Source organism: Numida meleagris, chromosome 5 (genome assembly GCF_002078875.1).
Source record: "Numida meleagris isolate 19003 breed g44 Domestic line chromosome 5, NumMel1.0, whole genome shotgun sequence".
Lineage (NCBI taxonomy): Eukaryota > Metazoa > Chordata > Aves > Galliformes > Numididae > Numida > Numida meleagris.
The window spans coordinates 18,468,152-18,492,319 of record NC_034413.1 but is presented as its reverse complement, the minus strand read 5'-3'; the positions used below and the strand labels follow the sequence as shown (position 1 = coordinate 18,492,319).

The following is a 24,168-nucleotide window of genomic DNA, read 5'->3' as shown; positions in this document are numbered from 1 at the left end:
TGGCAGTCAACAAGTTTTTCATCTGGAAGTGTAGTCCTGGGATTTCCCCAGTTTTTTCCCCCAGCTTGAGCCGAAGACCAATTTCCAGTTATCAGTCATGCTCAGCTGAACCTCTATTCCTATTTTTCAGAACTGATTTTTCACCCCCTCTCATTTTCACATTAATATCCGCTTTGAACTCATTCAGGATGGAGGTGGATCATTCCTCAGCACAGGTCTGGTTCCTACTCATGTTAGTTACTGCTGTCTGGATGTAACATAATTATCTCACGAGAAAGGAAGGAGTTTTTGCAGGGGTTTGGCCAAGGTCTACTCTGATCAATAGTTTTTAGCCATTTTGCTAATGAAATGGAAACCACTGCATGCAGTCTGCAGGAGACAGCTGAAAGGAAGCTGCAAATCCATTGCGGGATTGGGTTATAACATAGTTTGATATGCTGAGGAAATAAACTAAAACTGGACAAGTGGAATTCAGTAGGTGCAAAGGCACAGAGTGAGTAAGCAAAGGAGTAACTGGGGCATTGCATAGTGAGGGCAGATTACAAACACCATGAATTGGTAGTGTTGTACTCTTACAGTAAGAATGTGTTTGTGTCTGGTATATATTAGTGCTCAATTCACTCTTAAGACATGAGGTTCCTGCAGCTCTCCGTCATCCTGCTGTGGAGTCTTGTCTAGCACAGAATGCCTTGCTTCCTGGTCTGTGGTGATCTGTTGGAGAGTGTCAACAGAGAAGACCAAGGAGTGCCCACAGAGCTGGAAACTCGGTTCTGAGAGGAAAGGTTAAGAAACACCTTTAAGGGATTGTAGGAGAGAAAGCTGTGGGTGTAAAATCCAGTTTCCCAGGGTGTAAAAGGATGATGTCAAGAAACAGGTGAGCAGCCATTTGCTGTGTCCACCTGCTAATGAGCAGAAAGCAACAGGTACGTATGTAATGGAGGAGACTAGGTAGTAGAAAGGCCTTGCTAACTCACGGAGCATGGAAAGCACCCATGTAGCTGTTGGAACCGTGGCTGGGAGTGTTTCAGAACATACATCAGCCAAGAATGATGTGGACATATTTGTCTGAACAAAGCAGCACAGAGGGTTCTTAGAGTTCTTCCCAGCCTGCATTTCTGCATTTCTCTCCATCCTTCTCACCAGCTGGGAAACTGAGAGAGCAGTGGGAATTTCAGAGGAATCTGTACCTTTTCTCACACTATAGCGGTACTTTAGATTGCATAGGTTGATGCCTGGCTTGTTTGAAGGCTCTCTATCAGAAAGCTTTCCATTTTAGAGCTAAACTGTCATGTGGACAAGTTGAGATTTGGTTACACCATTTACTGTAAGATTTCTCAAATTTGAAGGCTCTGACCTCCAGTGGTGTGTGTGTGTGTGTGTGTGTGTATAAACACAATTTTTGCAGCACTGGGCACAAGCAGGCTCTATTTCTTGTTGTACCTACTACATCTTGATATAATATGTGACTGTTTGTTTTCCCTTGCAAAATAATATCCAAGGAGGGGGGACAGTTTGAGATTTTCTTTTTTCCCCAATAGAAAACCTCCAGAAGGTATGAAAACACATAGCACAGGTTATGGATTCCCCCAGCAGAAAGCAAACCTAGCTGAAGTTGTTCTACCTGATGCAAAATGCTTTAAAGTTTCCCGGTTGGAAGATGACTGATTATCAAGCTATTACATGGTGCAACAGATCACATCTCTTCTTTGATTGAAGATTAAACTGGCAATGATGGGGAGAGATCCTTGGGACAGGTATCCCCTGGAGATGAGCAGTGCAATAAGCACATGCCTTTTTCACCACGTCAGCTCCTCTGCTCTAGACCATGCTACGAGCAGCCCCGTGCTCTCCCTCTCTCTGCGACCCTGGCATATGCATGGCTCGTTAGCAGCAGCCTGGCAATCAGGAGAGCCTTGTATGGCAGCAGCTGCTTTTCCAGAGCTGTCCCACATGCAGTGCAGTGTGGGGGCTGTTTGCCAAGGTGAGGCACTCCCTGCAGCTGGCTAAGATGGAGCCCATGTGAGAAGGCACTGGGCAAATAGAATAAGCAGGAGCAAACTTTGCTTCCTTGCAGAGTGCTTCCACCTTGCGCTCTGGCCTGCCCAGGCAGTCACTCTGCTCCTTGATGTGCGTGTAGCCGAGTACCAGGGAGCAGGTGGAAGAAGAACCATCTGGCTTCAACCAAGCTCATTTCCAGGTTGGAACTAGGGGAGCTGGAACAAAGACTGGCAGTGCCTGGACTAGGGAGTCTCTGAGTAGTGTGGGAGTCTCAAGCTCTGTGCAATCCGCTACCTGTATTCTCACACCTCTGCCCTTGCATTGGGACCGTACGGGCTGTGCTTGTGGTTGGGATGCCGTGGCTTGCTTTGGTGTGCCTGCTGCCTCTGGGCACCATGGTGCTGGCTGAGCTTCTCCTGGCTTGGATTCTGCTTTGCTCCATGCAGCCCAGCTGTGTGGGGCTAGTCACTGGGGAACGGGTCTGGCAGAGATGAATAGAGGATGTGAACAGGTCCCTTGGTGCCCTTTTCCCTCAGTCTTGTTTCCCTCTCAGCAGGGGGAAGCAGTCTCTGCGCAGTCCTCTGCCGATTGCATCGGGGAAAGTCATTAAAAAGAATTAAAAAGGAAACGGAGAGAGAGGAGGAAAAAACTCAACAACTCAACAGGCCCAAACTGTTACAAACTTAGACAAAAGAACAATGGCATATTCCTGCTTAAAGGCCTTGCCCCTCCTGCCTGGTAGCAAAGGAGAGCAATGCTCCAGTGCTTTACTAGGAGGGGGGGAAGGCCTGGAAGTATCTCGTTCCTTTGTTTCCATCTCACCTGGTGTACCACAAGCTGAGGTGGAACGCAAAGGGGTTCTGCTAGTGACAGGGAGGTTGGGATCTCCTCCTGAGACAGCCCTTGCTGCTGCGCAGAGCATACTTTTCAGTGATGGTGCACTGAATAGCTTGCAGTAGTTTACTCACACGTGTATTCTGATTAATGCTGTGTATTAATTTGAGTCTCTGCATTTTTATGCCCAGCTGTACTCTTCACAGTGTAACTGTGCTGTGTTGTTACAACTTGCAGGTTTGTCTTCATACAGCTTGCCAGTGCTGGCGTGAAACTGTGCCACTTTGTGCACTCACAGCTGAGCAGAGGCAGAGCCTGTGGAAATGTGTGGTCCCTAGGCACTGGTCAGGTAAGGATGTTTCATGGTGTATTTCTGAGGTGGGTCGTGGTGAGGAGGTGCACTGTTGTGTGCTTTATGCATCCCTCCCCAGGGTGTCTCTCTGGGGTGTTTTGAGGCATTCACTCTGAGCGTCACCATGGGGACAAGCAGGGGGAAGGAACACAATTTGTATTTCTTAGATCGTTGTGCGATTGTACTCTCACAGTGTGACAGTGAAGGTGTATGATGGGCTACATACCTCTCTCCTGTGTGTTCTGTATGACAACAATATGCTCACGCACTCATGTACAGACACACACCCTCCAGGCTCCAGTGGGTGTAGGAGAGAGTGTGTGTGTGTGTGAATGCTATTTAAATAAAAAAGAAAGGAAGTGAATCAGGGTCGTTTCCATTTTAATTGTAAAACAGATAAGCACTAAACACTTTGAAAAAGTAAATGACTTGAGAATAATTACTATCTATTACTCTGCGTCCCAGGGGGGCAGTTGGAGGAGCCCAGATGGCTACAAAAATGGGATTTAGCAGAAAATTGAAGACATTATTCACCGTAACACATTATCAATTACCTTCATATCAATTACAATAACCTTACATTAGAAGAAGGGCCAGGAGACTATCTTCAGCCCCCAGCCTGAATAGTAATTGCAGTACCCCTATGGATGTTGTGCGTGTGTGTTAGGGGGTGGGGGGCACCGCTGGGTTGTGCAGGGGCTCTGGCAGCTCCCACTGCTCATGACGGAGATTATAATAATGGCTCGGCTCCTTTTCCCTCCTCTTCTTACAGTCACCTCGTGGAAGGTTTTTCTCTGTCCTGTTTGTGTGCTCTAATGGCTCGAAGGGCAGCTGATGTGGCTCCTTCCAAGAAATTCTGCTTGGCTTGCCATTTGGGAAGTTTGGAGTATCTGTGCAGAGATGGCTGTTTCGCACCAGTGTCTTCTACTTTCCTGTTCCCTCCCTCAGCCATTTCAGCCAAGCTGCTCATCTTATTAATGGGGGCTGGTATGCAATCTGAGGTCCTTTTCTATAGGACCAGGGTTTCTTTGGTGCAGCAATCTGGCTCCTTCACACCCCGTGCAGGAGGTGGGAGCTGCTCCCTCTGCCAGTCCCAGATGGGGCACCAGCTCGTGTTTACTGTAAGCATTCACAGAACAGTCACAAAGGCCTTGGATGGGATATGGAGGTGAACCGATCAAAAACAATTAATAGAAGAATCTCTTGTCCTATTCTCCAGGGATGGAGGAAAGCATCCTAGGGAGGAGCAGTACAAAGGCTGCTTCAGCAGGCTGGTAGCATGAAGGTAGTGCTAAGGACATCCTGTTGCCTCTGGCTGTCCCTTGTTGCCAGCTGGGGTAGCCCTCAGAGCTGCTGTAAGGTCAGCGCTTCTGACTGGCTGGCTAACGCTTCTGGCTTGCCATGGTGTCGTTCTGAAGTCCCACCTCCTGCATTTGTGCTTGATCCAGCTCAGCCAAGTGTTTACACAGGCAACATCCAGATCTAGCTGCTGTGGTTTTATTTTCAGCTGCGATACCAACAGGATTCACTGCCATGGCCTCCTGGTCTGTGTGCAAATGTATGTGCATTTGGACACATCAGGGCAATTATGAGTTAAACTCTTGGTGACACTCCCTCCAGCCTCCCCCCTCTCCCAAATATGCAGTGGAGTGTCCAGTGGGTTAGTGCATGGAGAGGACTAATTGCTATTAAAAGGCTTTAATCTGGGAGATTAGTGCTGGCTCCAGGCGCTGTTTGCACACGAAGGAGACGTTTCCGATGAGATGAACTAGAATTCGTCCCTGCTGTTTTGTTGATAGAAAATCATGTTCCCCTTGGTTTTTTCTCTTTATCTCTGTCTCTCTTGCTTTCTCTCTCTCTGATCATTTGCTTTTGCATCTTCCTCGAAGTTGAGCTAAGAGCTTTATTGTTTTTAGAGTAGCAGTCCTCTTTGACCTTTGGGATTGGTTGTTTTTGGAAATGCATACAGACCTGCATGTACATATACGTGCAGCCAGAATTTTGTGCTCCGAAGAGTGCTTTAGGAAATGCATCCTGGTCAAGGGAAGTAACGATAAATATATTTCCCTCTTGCTTGCTGTTGAGTCTCACGTGGATGGGTGAGGTGCCTGCAGAACCCTTCCTGTAATGCAGGCCAGGCCAGTCGTCTTCTCCTGGGCAGACGCCTGATCCAGGAGGCATAAGAAAGAGATGTTGCAGACTTAACATCTTAAAGCTCCCTGCAGAGGTAATTAGTGGGAGGTAATTAAATGATTACATATGGGAAGGTGTAGAGCATTACTGGACCTCCAGCATGACCCAGGAAATGTCACCATTGACTTTGATGAACATTGGATCAAGCTCAATGGAAATTAATTTGATAACACACCAGATGTGTCCAGAGAGCCTGTCCATGAAGGAGACACGTTTGACCTGGGAGCACAGAAGTCTTTGTGCTACACTTAGCAGAGGATCCAAAACCAGAGATGCTTACTCTGAGCTCACTGTTGTCAGAAAGCCAAGCTTGTCTATCAGTCCTGACTATCTAGACAGATAATCCCTGCTGCTACTACTGTCCAGCTAGAGTTTTCACAGCATCCTAAGGATGTTAGGTGCCAATTCCCTTGGAAAAGTGCAAAGGAATAAATGGACAGTACTTGTATTTAACTTGAGTGGAAGCAACTGAAGATGTTGTATCCCGAGGAGAGGAACGTCTGGAAACTTGAGGAGAAAAGGAGGTCTCAGGTGGAACCACAAGATGACATGTTCCTTCTGGCCTTGAGGGTGGTTAAAGAAAAGCTATGACAGAAAAATGGTTAGTGGGAATGAGCACCCTCGAATCAGTGAGGCTGAGAATCAAGAGGAGAGCTGAATGGGGGCAGAACTGATTCAGGATCTGGGTCTTCTGTTCAAAGATGTAAAGGCTTTTCAGGGAAAAAGTATTTTATTTGCAAAGTGTCATGTGAGTATTTTCTATGCGCTGTCTGAATACTATGGCAGTGCTCTTTTGCAGGATGCTGCCAGAAATTTCCATGAGATTCCACCTATGCTTATTTGCATCATCTGCAGGTGTTTTAGGAGGTGGAAATCAGGCACTAGGAACAAAGAAAGGAAAATTAAGTCAGCTCTATGACCCTGGGCTGCAGTGGTTGTGGAGCCCGTTGCTTGGCAAAGTGGCACCAGGATATGAAGTGTCACAGCACGGGTCCTCCTAGAAAGGCTTTGTAGTGGCTGGAATTTTGAATAATTGTCTCTGTCTGTCTCTGTCTCTGTCTCTCTCTTTCTCTCTCTCTCTCTCTCTCTCTCTCTCTCACACACACACACACACACACACACACACTCTCAACCTGCCTGAAAAAATCCAAACTGTTGGCCAGCAGGAGGCCAAATCTACTGCTTGGGTAAATTGCTCTAGTTCCATTGTTTGCCCTTGTTCCCTCAAGTTTGCAGATGATGCTGATGTAACCAATGTGAGGATCTGGCCTCTAGCATGTGTTTGTCCCATCTGCTGTCCAGCATGTTAATTTTCATGGAAGACACAAACTTGCACGGACTGTGATTTTAAGGAGGGGCCTGTTTCCTTTCTGAAAGCCAACTGCGAGGCCTCAGGGGCCAGATTCTGAAAGGCAGGCAATGCCAAGATCAGGAGGGGTTGGGAACCTGGGTTCTGGCAATCTCTGGCTTGCAATCCAGTACTGCCAAGGCCACAGGGAAGCATGTGTTAGACTTTTGCATAAAAGCATAGATGATATTAAAGATTTTTCCACAGCAGCATCCTTGGCTGGAAGGGCTAGGCTTGCGAAAATCAGACTTGGCTGAAATGAGCCTTGAAAAAATCCTTGAGGGGGTTAGGAATATTGGGGCAGGGAACATATTTCCACTGCAGGTGTCAAACACTGTAGAAATACTGATTTCATTGAACAAAAAAAAAGCCAAAAGACTGAACAGTTTGAGGGAGGTATACCTGTTTCTCAAATAACTACTGCTTTGTTGGCAATTAACTTATTTTTGAAAACAAAATGTTTGCTAACCTTGTCTACATCCAGGATTTCTCCTCCTTTGCTTGGGCTGTTCTGTGCTCACATTTTAACATCAGTCTCTTTCTTTATGTGTTGTTTCCTAAACCAAGTCCTGCTTCTAGGAGCAAGATAAAGTCACTTGCACACTTTATTCTGACGTGTTTTCCATGCTCTCTTCCTGACCTTCTTCATTAGAAAGCCAACCCCATTGTGCACCTCTACTGCTTTGTTCTGCTGTGGCCAAATATCTTCCTAGTGGACTGGATTTCAACTCCCCAGAATAGCGCAAAAAAAAAGAAAAAAAAAAAAGAAAAAGCAACAGATAGGAGAGAAGGATTCCATTTCTTTGCTGATCCTCTTCATCCTTTCAGTTTCAACAGGAGCAGAAGCAAGTCTAGACTATTGTTCAAGTGATCCTCCTTCTAGCATTTGATGCTGCAGATATTTATTACTATTAATTTGTAGACTTAATAGTATGCTCAGTGATCTTAAAAATCTCGCGTTTGAGGTATAAGGTCTGCAGTACTTGAGATTTTTTAAATGTTCAACCCTTATTTAAAAAAAAAATCTGAAACTGTGAATCTAAATTCTATCCAAACCATTGTTTACTTTTGTTAATAATATTAAGATACATTTCTTGATTATTACTGACTTACGCAAAGGGCTTATTTTATGTTTGGGTGGCAGTGTTATTAACTTCTATTTTTACTGCAAGTTTTCTAGAAACTGATGAGTTTCTGAAGATCCCAGCTCTTAGAATCTGGTGAGCACGAGTGTCAGCTGTCCTTCTAGGTTATTATCTTTTCAATGTTTGTTTGTCCAAGTTGTGTAGTAAATCAGAGTAAACATTCTGGGAATGTATTAGAAGCTTGAAATTCAGAAAGTACTCAGTGTATGATGACATAAAATATTTTAATGACTTTAAGCAAACATTCTGTTTTTAGCTGAAATGGCATACCATTTTTGAATGCCTCGGAATGGAACTATCACAGATAGGCTTCTGGTCTCTTCCAAGTACTTGTGGAAACTGTTCTTTTATCTTATTCGTGTCACTGCATGATTAGACAGATCCAGTGATCTGGACCTAGGGCACTTGGGTGGAATTGGCCACTCAGTGTTTGGAGAAGTGTTTCATGTGCTGAAATGTTCCATGCAGATTCAGTCATGTACATGGGTTGCATGTACATGAAAAAACATGAAAGTGTTTTGGGAAGGGAACTGTGCTGATATTTAGAGAAAGCAGGAGAGATGGTGAATGGTGCAATACCAAACTGGGAACAAGAGACTTAGGCAGGGCATGTGGGAGATCCATACAGGAGCTTTGTGGGAGGCACATTCCAAAATGGGAGTACTCTGACTCAGGCACTGGAATTGGGTAGCTCCATGGACACCAGGCAGCAGGGAGCTTGCTCAGCAACTGACTAATCCCTTTTCTCTGAGCTGGAGCTATCCAAGGATGGAGCTTGCCCCTTCTAGCCTGCCAGTGGCTTTAGAAATTTTAAGAAAACCTAAATTAAACCTGGCCCCTGATGGGTGTTTTGCCTTCCCAAATCCAATTAGCCAATCGTGACTTTTCACTTAAACACAGTGATTTTAATTGGATCAGAATAACAACAGGAAGGATAGAAAATTACAGGAATGTACTTAGCGTGCAGGGTGGAGCTTTGCTTGCAAGCATCATCTGCAGCATCTTTCTTGAAACCCAAGCCCTGGGCACTTCCAGCTACAACTGCTTCTAGCTGGCAAGTCTCAGCTCCTGGCAAAGCACATTCCAGGTCTTAGAGAAGGAAGCAAACACTTGGAACCTTAAATCTATAGACTGTCACACTGGAGAGAAGCCCAGCACACAGCTGTGATCATCTTTATCTTTAGCATAGGCTTTAGAATTCAGCAGAGGTGTAAAAACTCCATGAACAGTCATGGCATGTTTTCATCTTCAATGTATGGCATTCTTTCATCTTCATTTAAGCTACAAGCATCCACATATAGTAGGTGTGATGCTCCAGCTTGCTTCTCCCCTGTGTTTGTAGGACTGATCAAACTCGGTATCAACTGGTAACTGACAATCCAAACTTAGTCAGCTCTGGGCAAAGGTAAAACACTTTGCACTGTACCCAGTGAAATTTGACTGAGTGCAATGCCTTCTTTGCACTTGGTGGTGCAGGGGGCTTTCAATAGGTGACAGGCCCGTGAATGGCCTTCAGGACTTCCAAGGTGAGCACTGGCTTGGAGCTGTGCAGAAGTGAGGCCTTTGTGCAGCAGTTTTCTTTTGTGCTGCCAGTGAAGAGTGTAGGGGAGCCCAAAAGCGTGCATTCCTGTCCTAGTAGCATCACCAGGTGAGCTTTAAAAAAGCAAAATCCCAGCACATCAGGGCAGCAGCAACAACCCTATTACACCAGCAAAAGACTTGGCACTGAAAGATGATCTAGCTATGTCATTAATAAGATATAAGCTTCTCTCAAAATGATGTGTCCTCAGATTGCTCACTAGTGTGAGGGAATGAGTGGGCATGGGATTCTTCAGCGTAATTTGAAATGAGCTTTTGGAGATCGAGACGCAGTCAAAAAAAATTTAGGTTAGTGATTTCCTTTTTATATCTTCTCAATTTAATTGCCCAGGCAAAACTTAGTTGCCTTTCTCTTCCTTGTTTCTCCTTTCCTACTTTCTGCACAACTTAAGGGGCCTCTCTTGTGCCAAAGCACATTTCATCATGCAGCCCACGCTATGTGCATGCTGATGCCAGTCCATATCCAGGGGATGCCTTGCAGCATCAGTGAATGTTGATCTGGATTTGCACGACACAACAGGGATCAGATTTTTGCCCTCTGGGAGCTGCCAGTGAATGCAGACTGTGACGTAGTGCTTAGCCAGCATGCACATAGGGGACCCTGCTGCAAATCAGGAATGACTTCACTAAATCCAGTGGAGCTGAACAACCATAAATGAGCAGAATGAGGCCCACGCGTTATCCCAGGCTAGCACGATATCTTTAACAGGCCCTAATTAATTCAGCTGCAGCATGTGGTCATTAATCCCAGTGGAAAGAGCATCTTACCATTACATGACCTGGGCTCCAAGGGCTTGCTATCAGCGCACCAGTCTGCTGTCCTGGTGCGCGGCCCTCTGCAGGCCTGGGGGATCAGGTATTGCCCTGGGCCGGGACAAATCCCAGCAAGGCTCCTTCGGTGCCTCCAGGTGTGGGTAAGCAGAAGACTGGTAAGAGGGAGGAAAGGCCAGGGTAATATATGGTACCCAGGGCCCCAAAATTGTTTATGATGCAAATATGTTTAAAAGCACAGCATTGCCTCCTCTGGGAAAAGGAGCTTAAAATTGAAGTCTAATGATAACAAATGATTGTTAATGAGTTGTCTAAACATAATAGATGGAAAGAATTAAAAGCCTAGAATAAACAGGGTTTCATTAAAACACAATAAAGAAACAACACAAATTTCATATCTCGGGGTAAATGGGCCCTTGTGATCTGTCAGGGAGCTGGGGAGCACTGGGCTGGGGGCTGGGAGGGCAGTGGGTGATGGCCGGGCTCCTTGCTCTGCCCGCTGGAGGAGCTTGGGGCTCTGCTTCCCTACAGCTGGTGCACAGGAGGAATTCCCTTTCCACCAGCGCTCTTCTGGTGCTTATAGGCAGGCTCATGCTCAAGTGTCGTGCTTGAGCACCTCTCATGGCTGTCAGTGCTTGGAGATAAGATGGGTTTGTTTGGAGGTGCTTACAGTCAGGGACTGGCTAATGGTGGCACTGCAAACCTCTGTCATTCAGGCAGCCCATGACAGCCCTTCCTGTAAAAGCCTTATGGCAGCAAGTCTCAGTTTCAGGGTCCACAGGACTCCAGGGACCTCAGGCTATTCCTAAGTAACTCTGCAAAAGTTACTGAGCAAGGCGAGCTCCAACCAGCTGTATAACAATCTACAGATTGTTGTGGTTTTTTTCCCCCTAGTCCTTCAGAGGCAGTGTATGTATATATATATATATATTTAAGATAAAGTCAAAAATTTCTGCCCTAAAAAAGTGGTGCTGCCGTGAGTGTGGAGTTGTGCAGAGATCTCACAAATGGCTCATTGCAGTGCTGAATGCCAAGAGCAGGCAGCACATTTCACTGTGGTGTGTGTCAGTCGGCAAGTAGTGGATAGGGCTCAGAACAGGGTTTTATTAAGGATGTGTGAAGGGATGATCAATATTTCCTTGGTGGGCCTGTTTCGTAGCCTGTCTGCATTTGACACAGTGACATGATTTTTGCGCTTTGTGTGTGGTAGGAAACTTTGAAATTTCAAAGTTGTTTCCAGGCTTTAGAACAGATCTGCTGTGTCAGATTTTATTTTAGGTCATCCTGCAGATACGAACAGTATTCTGCAAGCCTCTGCTAGGGTCTGAAAGCATTTTGGATTTTGGATATCTTTGTTGAAAGAAAACGTGAGGCAAGAGAGACAATACTGAAAAGATATGGCATAAAGCCTGATAAGAACTAAGAAGAACCTTATTTCTTAGGGGGAAAAAAAGTGCCAACTGGAACCTCTATTTTCTGTTTGTTGCCTGGAGCTCTTGTTTGCGTTTCAGGCAGGACTGCGTGCTCAGCAGAGTGTGTGTGAGAACAGGAATTCTCGGTGCGGTGACGTGGCTGTGTTTCAGAGTGTATCCATGTCCCAGTGTAATGTGCTTGTCCGTACCGATGCGCTCCGTGATGGATGGATTGCAGGGCTGGCAGGTTCTTCCTGTGTGTTTGTGGGGCTGCACAAGGTCCCCATCCTGACAGCAACATGCAGACGTCCCCGCTGCTCAGCACGGCCTGCCCCTGCCCCTTTACCCATGCTGATTTGTGCTTCCCTGCGAGTGGTTCCTCTGGACCTTCTGGGAATATGTGGGAACTACACAATAGAACTGTAGGCTCGAAAAATCTGGGCTAGAGCTTGGCAGTGCTTCCCAATGGAACCTGGCTTCTTGGTGACACAGGGTCTCTTTTTTAGGACAAAAAAAAAAAAAAAGAAAGGACGTATTTTTATCAAAGGACACAATTTGGAAGTTTCTGTTGAAGATGGAAAAGGATCAAAATTACAATATGGATTTAAAATGTTCTCTTTTTTTTTTTTTTGAGAATGACTTAGAAAAGGTATCCCTCCTCCTCTCTCCAAATCAATGCAAATCCAATTGAACGGGATTGAAATGAATTTTCCTATAGGAAAAAGAATGCTGCTTAACATCTTTACTAATAATTATCACTCATGTTGTTGCCATTATTTGTTTGCTAGTACTGTTAATGCAGGTGCCTGCTGGCACAATGTAGCACAGCTACATCCATGTGGGTACATGGTGGAAGGGAGGTCTGAGAGGTGGCTGTGTCCTTCCAGGAGAGCAAAAGAAGAGAGAAACCCTCCGAGCAATCCTTGCATAGCTGCATGACATCAAAACACAGGCTGCAGGTTCATAACTGCCTGTAGGCATGGGAGAACTGCCCACACTGGTCTCCTTGGCTGTGGTTGCAGCCACGAGGAAAGCTATAAGGCTCCGTCAGGCAGCTCTGGCCCTGTCAGTAAATCATTGCACAGTTCAGGTTGTTTTTTCCCTTCATTGGACTCCATAGAGTCAGACAGACTGTGCTGAGCTGGTCCCATCTGCACCCAACCTGGACAGCAGCTTTATCTTGCCTTGTAAAACTGCAGAGCTCTGTGACAAAAGAGTTAATCTCTGCCTTTGTTTCTCTTTCTCCCTCTCTTCTCTCTTGCGTTGGGTCTGAAAGGCAAGATGAGAGCAGATCCATCAGTGTCAGCTGCTTTCGGCACATCAGCACTTTTGGGGGTTTTGTTGGGGCCTAGCCCATCAGCAGCACTTCCAACCGGCATGGCCCAGCAGCAGCCCCCTCCTCCTGCGAACAGCCAGGCTGGGGGGCAGCTCCTGCCCCTGGTGCCCCCAGCCAGGCTGGGTGATAAATGGCCACGTGCGGTATCACCGTGGCTGGCTGAGTCCGGGGGCTGCCCAGAGCCAAGCTCCTGGGAAGGTGGCAGTGGAACCATGTTCATTCCAGGGTGGACGTGTGTCTGTATGATCTGAAATAATGCACTTGACACATGCGTGCTTCACTTCCAAAACAGAGTAACACAGAAGAGGGGTGAAAGAGAAAGGAAAAAGCAATGTGATTGACAGGTTAATGAAGCAGTTCATAAGAGCCATGTATATTATAACCATAGAAACGGCTTGTAAATAGCAGTGCTTTACGCGTATAAGCGGACTGCCATGCCTAGGTCTGTGCATGGCTGTGTTTTACCTATATGTAAAATGTGCATGCCTGTATATATGCATATCTCAAAGATGCAGGAATGCAACGTCAATTCTCTTCAGTGAAACCAAAGAATAAATGGGAGGTGGAAAAAAATAAGCTTCGTTAGCCCAGCAGCATTGTATATCCTCTGCTTGTTATTTTACTCCTGGGGCTGGAAGTCTTCCAAAGCAGTGGAGGGATTTTGGAGCACACATCTTGCTGACGTGTTCCTAAGGCCTTTTGGTAATCTTGAAAACTCCACCTGTGTCTCACAACCCCAGGGGCTGGTGGAGCCATTACAGCCCATCCATACAGGTCTGGGAAGTTGTGGTAGTATGGAGAGAAGGGAGCTGAAGTTTGAACCCGGATCTAATCCACTGTGTTCACTAATTCCTCGTTGCATTGGTATGTCATCCGTTGAAAAGACAGATGTATCTTTTACTAAGCAGAAATTTGGATGTCTTTGTTTGCCTCTATATTGTATATATCCGTGGGAATTTCCCCATGTACTCTGGACTGGCGCAATGACTTACACAACAATCCTTTCTTTGTGAAACCTATTAGCAAATAGAAATAGCGATACACTGAGCTCTTGTGGATGAGCAACAACCCCAGGAGCTGAAAAAGCAAGTTCAGCATGACTACGGACCTCTAGCTTTTCATTCCATGACTCCGCTTTTACTTGTAAGCCTCAATGTTACAGCAAGATATTTCCTTTGAGCTCTTTTCCTGGCTTTTCTCTTGGAAAAAGAGAAGAAGATTAAGATATTTCTCAAACACACAAAGGAGTGTTAAAGTTGCCAGCTCCCAGTAGACACCATTTCTAAGCATCATCCTTGTGGATGAAAAAATTCAAAGATCCAAGTGTGCCGGAAAGGCTCAGAATGAGGAGGCTGATAGACAGAACTCAACTGACACAACAGAAATCTGCCTGTGATATTGAAGTTGGAATCATACCTGAACTCCTGAGAAGGCCCTCAGCGAACTCCCTGCTGAGAGTATAACTAAGTTCCTGGCCTCGGGACTTCTGGAAAAAGTTGTACTAGTTGTTTTCTCCCCTGATGTGAACAGCAAGGTGAAAGCACTTAGGAGGTGGGATGTGAGCAGAGACTGCTGATGTGATGTGTGGCACCACACGAGGAACATAGGCAAGCATGTGTGTCTTGGGCAGTTTGCAAATAGCCATCCCTGTGAGTTTCTAGCCATATGTGTTTTTGCTACCGCAGCAAGGGGTCCATTTGTCACAAGGCAACTAGTCTTGGTCTAGTTCTTGACCAGAGTTCTTGATGCTAAAGTGGCAGCGGCTGCACATTGCTCACTTTGGTGAGAACACTGTGGTTTCCTTCTGTTTCTGTGCTACTATCCTCACGTATCTTTGGCAAAGTCCTCTGGGTTTGCAGCTCTGTTTCAAGCAAGTTATTTGGCCTGTGTTGTATGTTCCTGCCCTTTCATGAGGTACGCAATAGGTTTTTTTGCACTCAGGCACTCAGTGCTCAGTGAATGCTTAGGAAAATCCCATCCTTTTTAAAACATAAAAATATGACTCTTACCTGTTCCTAGCAGCATTCATCATAATTATTTCTGGTAGTATAAATAGGCACATTCAAAACCACTTACCCACAGACCTGACTTGCAGCTTGTTGAAACTGCTGGGAAAATGCCGGTGGGTTTCCTGCATTCCTGCAATGGGATCTTCCAAGCACACAGCTCTCCCTGGAGAGTCATGCTTGCAGATGCTTGAGTCTGAGAAGCACAGCACTTTCAAGGAAAGGATACATGCAAATACTTCTGACAGTGCTCTCCAACCTCCTGACACTACTTAGTGCTGTCATTTTGGCACTGGAGGTGGTGTGGGTTCAGTGGCCAGACTCCTTTAATGGGGGACAGAGGTTCGTGAGAGTGAGCCCTTCTGGGTTATGCCTGAGAATCCTGTGGTTTGGGGTGCAATTTGCACTACTGTCCATGAACACTGCTCTGCCCAGCATCCCCTGTCCTTCTCTAAGCTCCACTCATCCTGTGTACCCCGGGTTTAGGGTGTTCAGTTTCTCTCTGTGGGCATTTCAACCCTTCTTTGTAAGATGGAAGAGAACAAAGTGACTTGAGCCAGGATGAGAGAAGATTTGGGGCTGATGGATTCTGTTCAAGTTGTAGCCTAGAGAGCGTGTTCGTGCAGCAGGGACTTGCTAGGTCTTAGTTCTTCACTGGGGAGGACTGATAGGTTTGAGCAGTCTGACACTGCTTGTGTAGTTCTCTCCTTTGCCCAGTGGGTGTGGGGGGCAAATCGTGTTATGTGGGAGCAGTAGGATGAGGGAGGGCAGCAAGCAAAGTGTGTCTGCCCTGGTGTAAGGAGGACAGGGCTGTGCACAGCAGCTCACATACTAGGCCAGCAGGTATGAGAGGGCTTCCCAGGCAGTGCAGTGAGCTCAGGTTTGCTGCTGTCAGCACTGCCGAGAGCAGAGGTTGGAGATGGGTGAATCCAAATATCTGATCACAGGGATGTTGGCTAGAAATGTTCCACCCTATCTGTGTGGCTGCCTTTGCATGATATTCATGCTCATCAGAAAATTAATTATTCCTTCCAGCAGACTGCCTGAGCTGGGAGGATTGCCTCTCGTACCTGGAGCTCCTCCTGGGGGTGGTGTGTGCATGAGCACATCTGTCTCCGTACCTTACCAAAATGTGTTGTGCGTGCAGGTGCGTGCAGACAGCAGGAGATGTGTGTGACTGCAGGCACAGAGAGGGAACTACAGAGGTGATGCAAAAATTGGGAAGACTCCTTGCTCAGTGTGTGTGAGAGAGAGGATGCCCTTGGTCATACTGTGCTTTGTCTGCACGAGAGAGGAGCATTTCCCTCCAGGTAAAGGGAGCTGTGTGCACAGAGCAGAGGCTGTGGGGTAGGTGGCAATGCATTGCTTGTCTTTACCTTGGTGTGTGAAGAGCATACAGATGGCCCAGGCCATGCCCCCATGCTCTTTAGATCTGTCTTCAGAATGGTTGACATGTTTGATGATGCAAGCAGAAATTTGCCTGTTGTTCCCCTGTGTGTTTTCCACCAGGGAAGCATTCATATGTATACACCACGTGCTGAAAGCAGGCTGCGTGTGGTGGAGGATCTGCTGTCAGCTGGTATCACCGCCATTTTGGACTCATTTCATTTTTGACTATGGCCCACCTCAGCACAGCCCCAGTTCTTACAGACGGTGCAGCTCGCCAGCCCGTGTACATCAGTGTGTAACTCACACCGGCAAGTTAGCAGAATCGGGTCCTGGGATGTTTAAAAATAAAACCTTTGCGCCCCTGCCTGATAGCAGCAAGGACAGATCTCTTCTGGAAAGCAGAACTGTTTTGTTGTGGCTCAACTCTGAGAGCAGCCTGATTGGCTCTGCTAGACAGCACAGCGCTGAGTTTCAGGCTCAGGGTATTCTTGGCAATCTGTATCATTAATTGAAACCTTATTAATGGCAAACACGGGATGACATTTTACATGGTTTAGTTATGTTCTGTGAGTCATCCGTACAACGCAGCCTCAGCCACGAGGCAGGGAAGCCCCTACTGTAGCTGATAACAGAATAAATAACAGCTCAGTCCCCACTAACTGGTCCTGAGGTGACAGGGACAGCCCTTGCCAATGTCTGATCATCTCCTCTCTGGCGGTCGCTCGTCCTGGGGCCAAGGGGAGTCTCAGAGGAAAGCACTGCCTTGTCCAGCAGCAAAATTATTTCCACAAAGGCACTGCATACACTGAGAGGAAATTATAGGCCGAGCACTTACACTCTTCCACACTGGTTTAGCCAGAGCCCCACAGCTGTGGATTGTCTGATGCCAGCAACATAAACCAGATGGATGACATGGATGGAGATAGGCCAAGCTGGGATGGAAAGCACAGAGTGCCCTCCCGACTTGATGGGTTTCTGTAAGATGAAGTAACACAAGCTGAAAAGAGCCTTCAGTTGCAGAGCACACCCTGCTGAGGTGGTAGGAAGTGAGATCTACCATTTTTTTGCAGGGTTTCAGCTGTGCTTCTGGGATCTCCTCTAATGCTGAAGGAAAAGAGGTGGTGTCCTGGGTACCTGGAGAGAAAAGTGGGATGTTTTCAGGCTCAACAGGAAAGGAGAACCCAGAGCTGCAGCTGTAAAGAGCAGTGGGCTCGGGAAGAAAAATCCACCAGGCAGACTGAGATGAATCGTAGACCGTAAGCATGCTAGAGAAATAACTGCAGTTGCCAGTTCTGGTTAGCAGGCTGCAGGGAGATGGAGCCCACCCAGTCTGCAAAGGACAGCAATGGGCAAGTACTGCTGGGCAACACATGCTGCTTTTGCAAGAGGCCAAGGCCTGATTGTTCCTCCAGCACTTCATGGACGGCTTGTTACCTGGGGGATGACAGTGCCTAAACTCCGATCAGGCTCTCACCATGCTAGGAGCTGTATATACTAGCCTAATGAAATTCATGTCTGAAAAGAGCTTTGTCCCATGATTAACAGGACACTTTGTGGACGAGTAGTCACAAAAGGCTGTGAGAAAAACACAAATGTTTCAGTTTGGGGTCCCCGGAAACTCTCAAAGCCCCAGGTTAGGCAACCTACCCTTGTCTGTGTGTCTCTTCGCTTGCTGTTTATGACACCCTCGCCTGGTGCTCCGTAATAACAAGTGACCTAAATGTCCCATGGATCACTTGAGCTGGGAGGCTACAGCAGTTGCCTCAGGACTTTGTATGGATGGAAGACTCACCTGCAAGGATACATGGAGTCCATATCAGTGCTGAGAACTGAGCTTGGCCCTGCGCTAGTCTTATGCCTTAGCCCCATGACTGCCTTGTTTCCCAGCAGACTGGCTGAGATGTTTTGAGAGGTGGGAACAGTGTGTCCAGCAGTGAAATATGCTTACAGGATGTGTTGGGGTACACTGAGTTGGGGTACTTGAGCTTTATTTGGTCATGGGTCTTTCCACCATGAAACACATGTTGCTGAAACTCATCTCAAAATAAACGCTTGAACGTGAGCTCAGTGCCTCTTCACGCCAGGCCAAGCTGCTTGCAAGTCTGTTTTGGAAGGGTTTACTGGACACTCCCCTCAGCGTGCTGGAAAAGCACCCCTGCCGGTAACAGGTACTGTCCAGACCGATTACTCTGTGTTTATGGGGTTCAGTGTGGAGGGGTGGATCCAAGGTGTGCTTGCCAGGCTGTTTATGGCTGTGGGGGAGCGTGCCCTACCTAGGTGTGATCCCCACCTCTGCCATTTGTTGTTTTCTCTCTATCCTTCCATCCCTGAAGCAGCCTGGATTGGTTATAGCCCACATGTTTCAGTGGCCAACCTGCAAACAGAGAGCCAGAAAAAGTTAATGTGGAGTTCTGGTCTACTCCCAGGATGCATTTGGGCTGCAGCCCATAATGATATGTATAATTGCGAAGGCCTGCCAAAAAAAGCAGGCTGGATTTAATTGAGTCAACACACTGCTATTAATAATAAAATGGCAGAGACTTTGCTATTAATCACTTGTGCTGGCTTTATCACAGGCAGTCTCGGCTATCTGGCTACCAAACAAGACCTTTAAAAAAAATGGTGCAGAGGAAAACTTACTAGTGGGAATACACCTGCTAACAAAAATAAACCCTGTAAACAAAATGTTCCTTGCAGAAGGAGATACTTTCTGAAGGAAGACAAATGGGGAGTATGTTGAGTGCCCATGTCTTGCAGAAAAGCCTCCTGTTAGAGGAGCAGATCAGATGGAGGACGCACTTGGCATGCGGCGCATCTTTGGAAAAGGTTGTTCTTGGTAAAGGACTTTTCTGGGGTGGGAACTCAGAGAGAAATGAAACCTCCAAAGAGGGAAATGTAATTGCTGCCGTAATATAACACAGGCCAGAGAGGAATGCATCTGTTACTAGGAAATGGCAAACACTGTATCGACTAAGGTACAGAACAAAAAGGGAAATGCAAAATAAATAGCATGCCTGAGACTTAAATTGCTGCCCTGCTTGTGAAGGGCTGGAAAAGCTGTTTTGTGGTGTCTGGCTGGCTGGCTGTGGAGCCCTGCACCCTGAAGTGCCCGCTGCCAGCGCTGCAGTGCTCTGCTGCAGGAGGAGGCTCCAGGCTGCCACCGAGGCCCAGAGTGCCCTCCTTCCGTGCCTTGACAGTGCCTAGGAGCCAGCGACACTCTGGCACCGTTTCTTCACGGCTGTGCAATAAGGGCATGCTGCAGTTTTAAAGCTCTCCTACAGCTGAGGGTTTTATTGTAGCAAACATGGCAATGGCATTCCTTGTGTTTGCCTCTGAGTAGAGCTGCTTGCCATGGTTGTGTCTGGGAAGGGACTATGTAGCAAAATGGTCTGAAAGCCAGGAAGAAGGGAATAGGCTTGAAAAGGTGCAGCTGAGCAGGGGGTGTGATGTGTCTGAAGGCAGAGCAGAAGGACATAGAGCAGGTAGAAAACCAAACAGAACAGGTGTGTTGTATGGCTTCGAGCCTAAGAGACTGTGGGGTTGATAAAAATGAAGGCTCTTCTAGCAGTCACTTGGAAGGGGAGAACCTCTGCCTTCCACACCTGAGAATGCCAAGGGAATAGTATTCTCTTCTTCTCCTGCAAGTTTTCTGCCACAAAGGGACACATTTTCTGTGCACCAACGCAAAAATTCTGAATCCATCTTGCACCAAATAGTCAAACAAAATAAATCTTTTAACAGGCTTAAAGGCCTTTTTCTCTCTGCTGTGAATTAAATAAGGTTTGTAAATGTGTGCAAATGTTATCCATCAGGAAGAAGGAGAAAAAAAGAAAATAGACAAAGCAAGAACAAAATCCCTGAAAAAAAATGAGCCACTTCCTGCTGTTTTCCTTCCTTCCCCATAAAGTGAGTGCCTTATCCTCAGAGAAATTCACTTCATTGTTAGAAATAGCCGAAATTGGCTTGCAACTAGTAAAGATGCCAAGAATTTGCACCTTGCTCTGTGACCTAAAGCAAAAATGACATGAACATTGACAAATTTGACAAGGAAATTTGTGCAAAAAACAACTTCTATTTGGCTAGCCAAGCAGCAAATATGTCGGATGATATGCTTTATTAAGCAATCCATTTTTCAGCAATAGCTGCACCATCTGCAAAGGTTAGTGTGCATCAGGCTTTCCACAGAATTTCATCTGCGTCTGCAGCTAGGTGCAACACACGACCACATTTTTCATGTACATACAATTTTGGATGCAAATAGAATACTTGATGAAAGAGGTGACCTTCCGGACTGACTTCCCCCATGCAGTAAAGTCACAGGCACAGAAGCAGCTGAGAGAAACACATCTCTGCCTGAAGGGAGGGGGGGAGCTAGAGGGAGGAAGGAGGAGGAGAGGGAGGAATAAAAAGAGGAGAAAACTTCAAGAAAAAGTGTTTCCCAAAGAGGTGCTTTGGCACATCACACAGCTGACACTTCATACTTGTTCTAGTCAAGGGGGTACTGGAACTGTTCTGTTGGGTAGCTGCAGTTCCCTTCTGGATGGTATCTATCTCTGTCTTCTAGTGTTTCTCTTGCCATCCTGACGAGTTCCTGCTGCTACAAAATCTAAGCATCCTTGGCTCTTCTCCCTCGTCTTTCATTGGTTCCTCTATCGTGTTCTGCATTCCAGACTTGTCATCATCTAATTTCCCCTCTTGCTGCTATGGTCCCTGCCTAGGGCTGCTGGATCTCCTTCCAAACATCCTTGGCTCTACAGGCAAGGAGAGGAAGTGTTGCTCTCAAATATTTGTTGGATGTATTCATGTTCTGCCTTTTTTTTTCTTTTAAGATATGGTGGTCCTGCCTTTGTATTGCTTTCTACTGGATGAATGCAGCCTTTTTGTGTCCTGCCTGCCCTACATTAGGTGCAATCAGCTCTGCTCTAGTCTCCAGTCTCCTTCCCCAAGTGCATGCTGTGCACATGGCTCCCTACGCCTCATTGATGGCTGCTGGTTATAAATTCATGTTCTCAGTCCCTACTCCACTTAGCTGAAGTTGGATGCCATCCCAGTGCCTTGCAACTGTCCCTGGTCCAGTGGAAAGTTTAATCTGCCAGTTCATGGCGCGTCGTCCTATGGGGAGAGTTCAGTTCAGCGGAGCTCCGCACTGCACAGAGAGAAGCTCATTAGCGGGACGTGGTAGTGTCTGATGACACTGTGGTCCAAGAAGGCCTCATTAGGCACAGAATGTTTTCTGTGTCTCTCTGAGGTTTCCTAGTAACTTAAGGAATTCAGACAGAGTTACCACCGGGGTGCAGATGAAATGGGGGGCAAAGATGCACTCTCCAAGGGCCATCCCCCATCTGTGCCTTTTGGAGGAGCAGACTCTGAACGGAGCTTTGCCTCCACTTCAGCAGCGTTGGATCCTTGCTGCGGAGATGCAGATGGGGCTGGTTGGCCTGGCAGGCACACTGTCCCCTGGTTGGCTGCTAAGTGGTGTTAAGTGATGAATGTTAAACTTAACAAGGGGACTTACAGATTTACGTAAGGGTTATACTGCCTGCCAGGTATAAATGATGGAGCAGCTTTGATCTTTAGGGGGATCAGTACTGGAAGTGATTTAATATAAAGTTAATAAAACTGCTTAAAACTGTACTTCACAGTCCCACAGGCTGGAGAAGCCCTAGTGGCCACCTGACTGCTTTAAGTAAAAATTGTTCTCATTTATGAGGAAGACCAAGTCCCACTGGCATTAACTGTGTTTCCAGTTGAATAATAAATGGCATCTTTCAGGAGTTCTACAAGTTCTTCCCTTTGCCCACTGCAGATCCCATAGCCTGCTGGAGCCACCAAACTTTTATCCACCGATACAAAAGATGGCAGAGTTGCTATTTACATAGGATTTTCTCATTCTCTGTCCACTTCATTGTCTCTAAACCAGGTCTGTTCCCTTTGGCGTTTTGTAGCTTGTCACAAGCTAATGCTGCTATTATATTAGGACTCTCGGTGTGTTTTATCTTTGGAATTTGCTGGCTAGCAGTGACAAGAAAATGTCATAAACATTAAAATTTTGTTGGCTTAATGGTGAGGAAAGAAGATATCACTCAAGTACATATACAGTTTTTATGAATGGTCCTGTAGTGTCTTCTCCCAAGCCTGTACATCCTAAGAAAGTTCCCCACAGAGGTGAAAATTCTTATGTGCAATGCAGAGTCTTATCTCCCAGGAACCTCGGCTGTCCCCTACAATGTAACCATGGTTATTTCCACTGGGCATTTCCATAATGTCCCGAGATTAAATAGTGTGAGCTGTTGGGCAGGGTTCTTGGGTGCCAGTGTAAGTGGCTGTTGTGCCACCTGCCCTGGCTCAGGTGAAGAAGTGTCTTGTTGCTGGGCTTTGCTGACATCCCTATATCAGCCCAGCTCATTAGATTTGCAAGTGAGATCAAATTCCATTGCTTAAGGTGTTCACAGCCATGAAACAAACAGCATTGTCCAGAGTTCCGTGAGTTTTCCTGCATGCCGTCAGCCTGGGTCACCAGGCACATGAAAATGGAAGGTAACTGGCTCTTGCTGTAGGGTTTCTAATTCTCCTGCCATTTCCTAGAAACCCTTAACCCACTGCCAGAATGCCTTCTGTCTGCTCAGAATCAAAACAAGTGGCTTTTTGTGGGCTCTCGAAAACAGTGATTGGCAGCCCCTGAAATTGAGTTAGCAACAACTCACCACTGGTAGAATAACCACTTTTTTTGTTATTTTATTTCAGCCCAGTGTGCTGTTAGCCATGAAAGTCCTCAGCACAATGATTTGATGAGGCTGTGATCTTGGAGAGATAGAAAATGAGATGGGTGCTTCGGTCGGATCAGGAGGAAATGCTGAATTGTAAAGGTATGGTCGAGTCTGAGATGGGCTTTGCTCTGTGGAGGAGCCAGCTGAAGGCTACCACTGACTGAGAGGAAGCGGCATGAAAATCTTGTTACTTGTACCTTCTTAGATAATTACCTCTTGCAGAGTTGTTTTTTTTTCCCCTGAATTACAGTCACTGTTGGAGGCAGGTTATGGGCTCAGACAGAGCACTGCCTGGACAGCCTGGTATTTCCTGCCCTCTTATTTCCACGGATCCTCTCACACCCCTGCCTTTGTCCTGCTATTGTGCAACACTACAAGGATGCAATATGTCTGAGGTTGTCGCGGCGTTTCTGCAGACATCTCTGAGTAGTGTTTGCAGAGCCCCCGATATGCTCCTCACCCTCCCGCAGCATTTCTAACCCCCAGGGGCCGGGGGTCACCTCTCACTTTGCATGGTGTAAATTGGTAATGACACAATGAAATCAGTCATGATGAAATGGCTCCATTCTGATTACAGTGAGAGGGGATTTGGGATCTGTGTTTCTGTTGTGGTGTCTCATGAGCTGTACATAAACCACAGTGGTGGTTTAAATCTTTTGACAGAGATTACCGGCAGTATTTTGAACTCTCCTGTCCCATCCCATATGACTGTGGCAAGGCTCAACAAACTCCACTTTCAAAGGTTTCTGTGTGTTTCCAGAGAGGTTCTTTGTGTTGCATCCTGTAGAAGCCTGTCTGTTGATAGCACAAGGGCGAAAGGGGGAATGGCTTTAAACTAGAAGAGGGGATGTTTAGATTAGATGTTAGAAGAAATTCTTTATTCAGAGAGTGGTGAAGCACTGGCACTGCTGCCCAGAGAGGCTGTGGGTGCCCCATCCCTGGAGGTTTTCGAGGCCAGGTTGACTGGGGCCCTGGGCAGCCTGATCTGGTGGGTGGCAGCTCTGCCCATGGCAGAGGG

The 24,168-nt window shown here is 46.6% G+C and overlaps 1 long non-coding RNA gene across 5 annotated transcripts in view; it reads left to right on the top strand.

Annotated features, from left to right (window-relative positions):
* LOC110399774 overlaps positions 1-24,168 on the top strand; it is a 91,858-nt gene that overhangs the window by 57,284 nt on the left and 10,406 nt on the right. For 4 of the 5 annotated variants that reach the window (XR_002439394.1, XR_002439397.1, XR_002439396.1 and 1 more), the window contains 2 exons: positions 3,070-3,181; positions 23,128-23,249. This is a non-coding gene — a long non-coding RNA (uncharacterized LOC110399774). Of the gene's footprint in view, positions 1-3,069; positions 3,182-22,682; positions 22,921-23,127; positions 23,250-24,168 lie in introns of those variants that run through there. The other variant, XR_002439398.1, reaches the window with a different exon arrangement.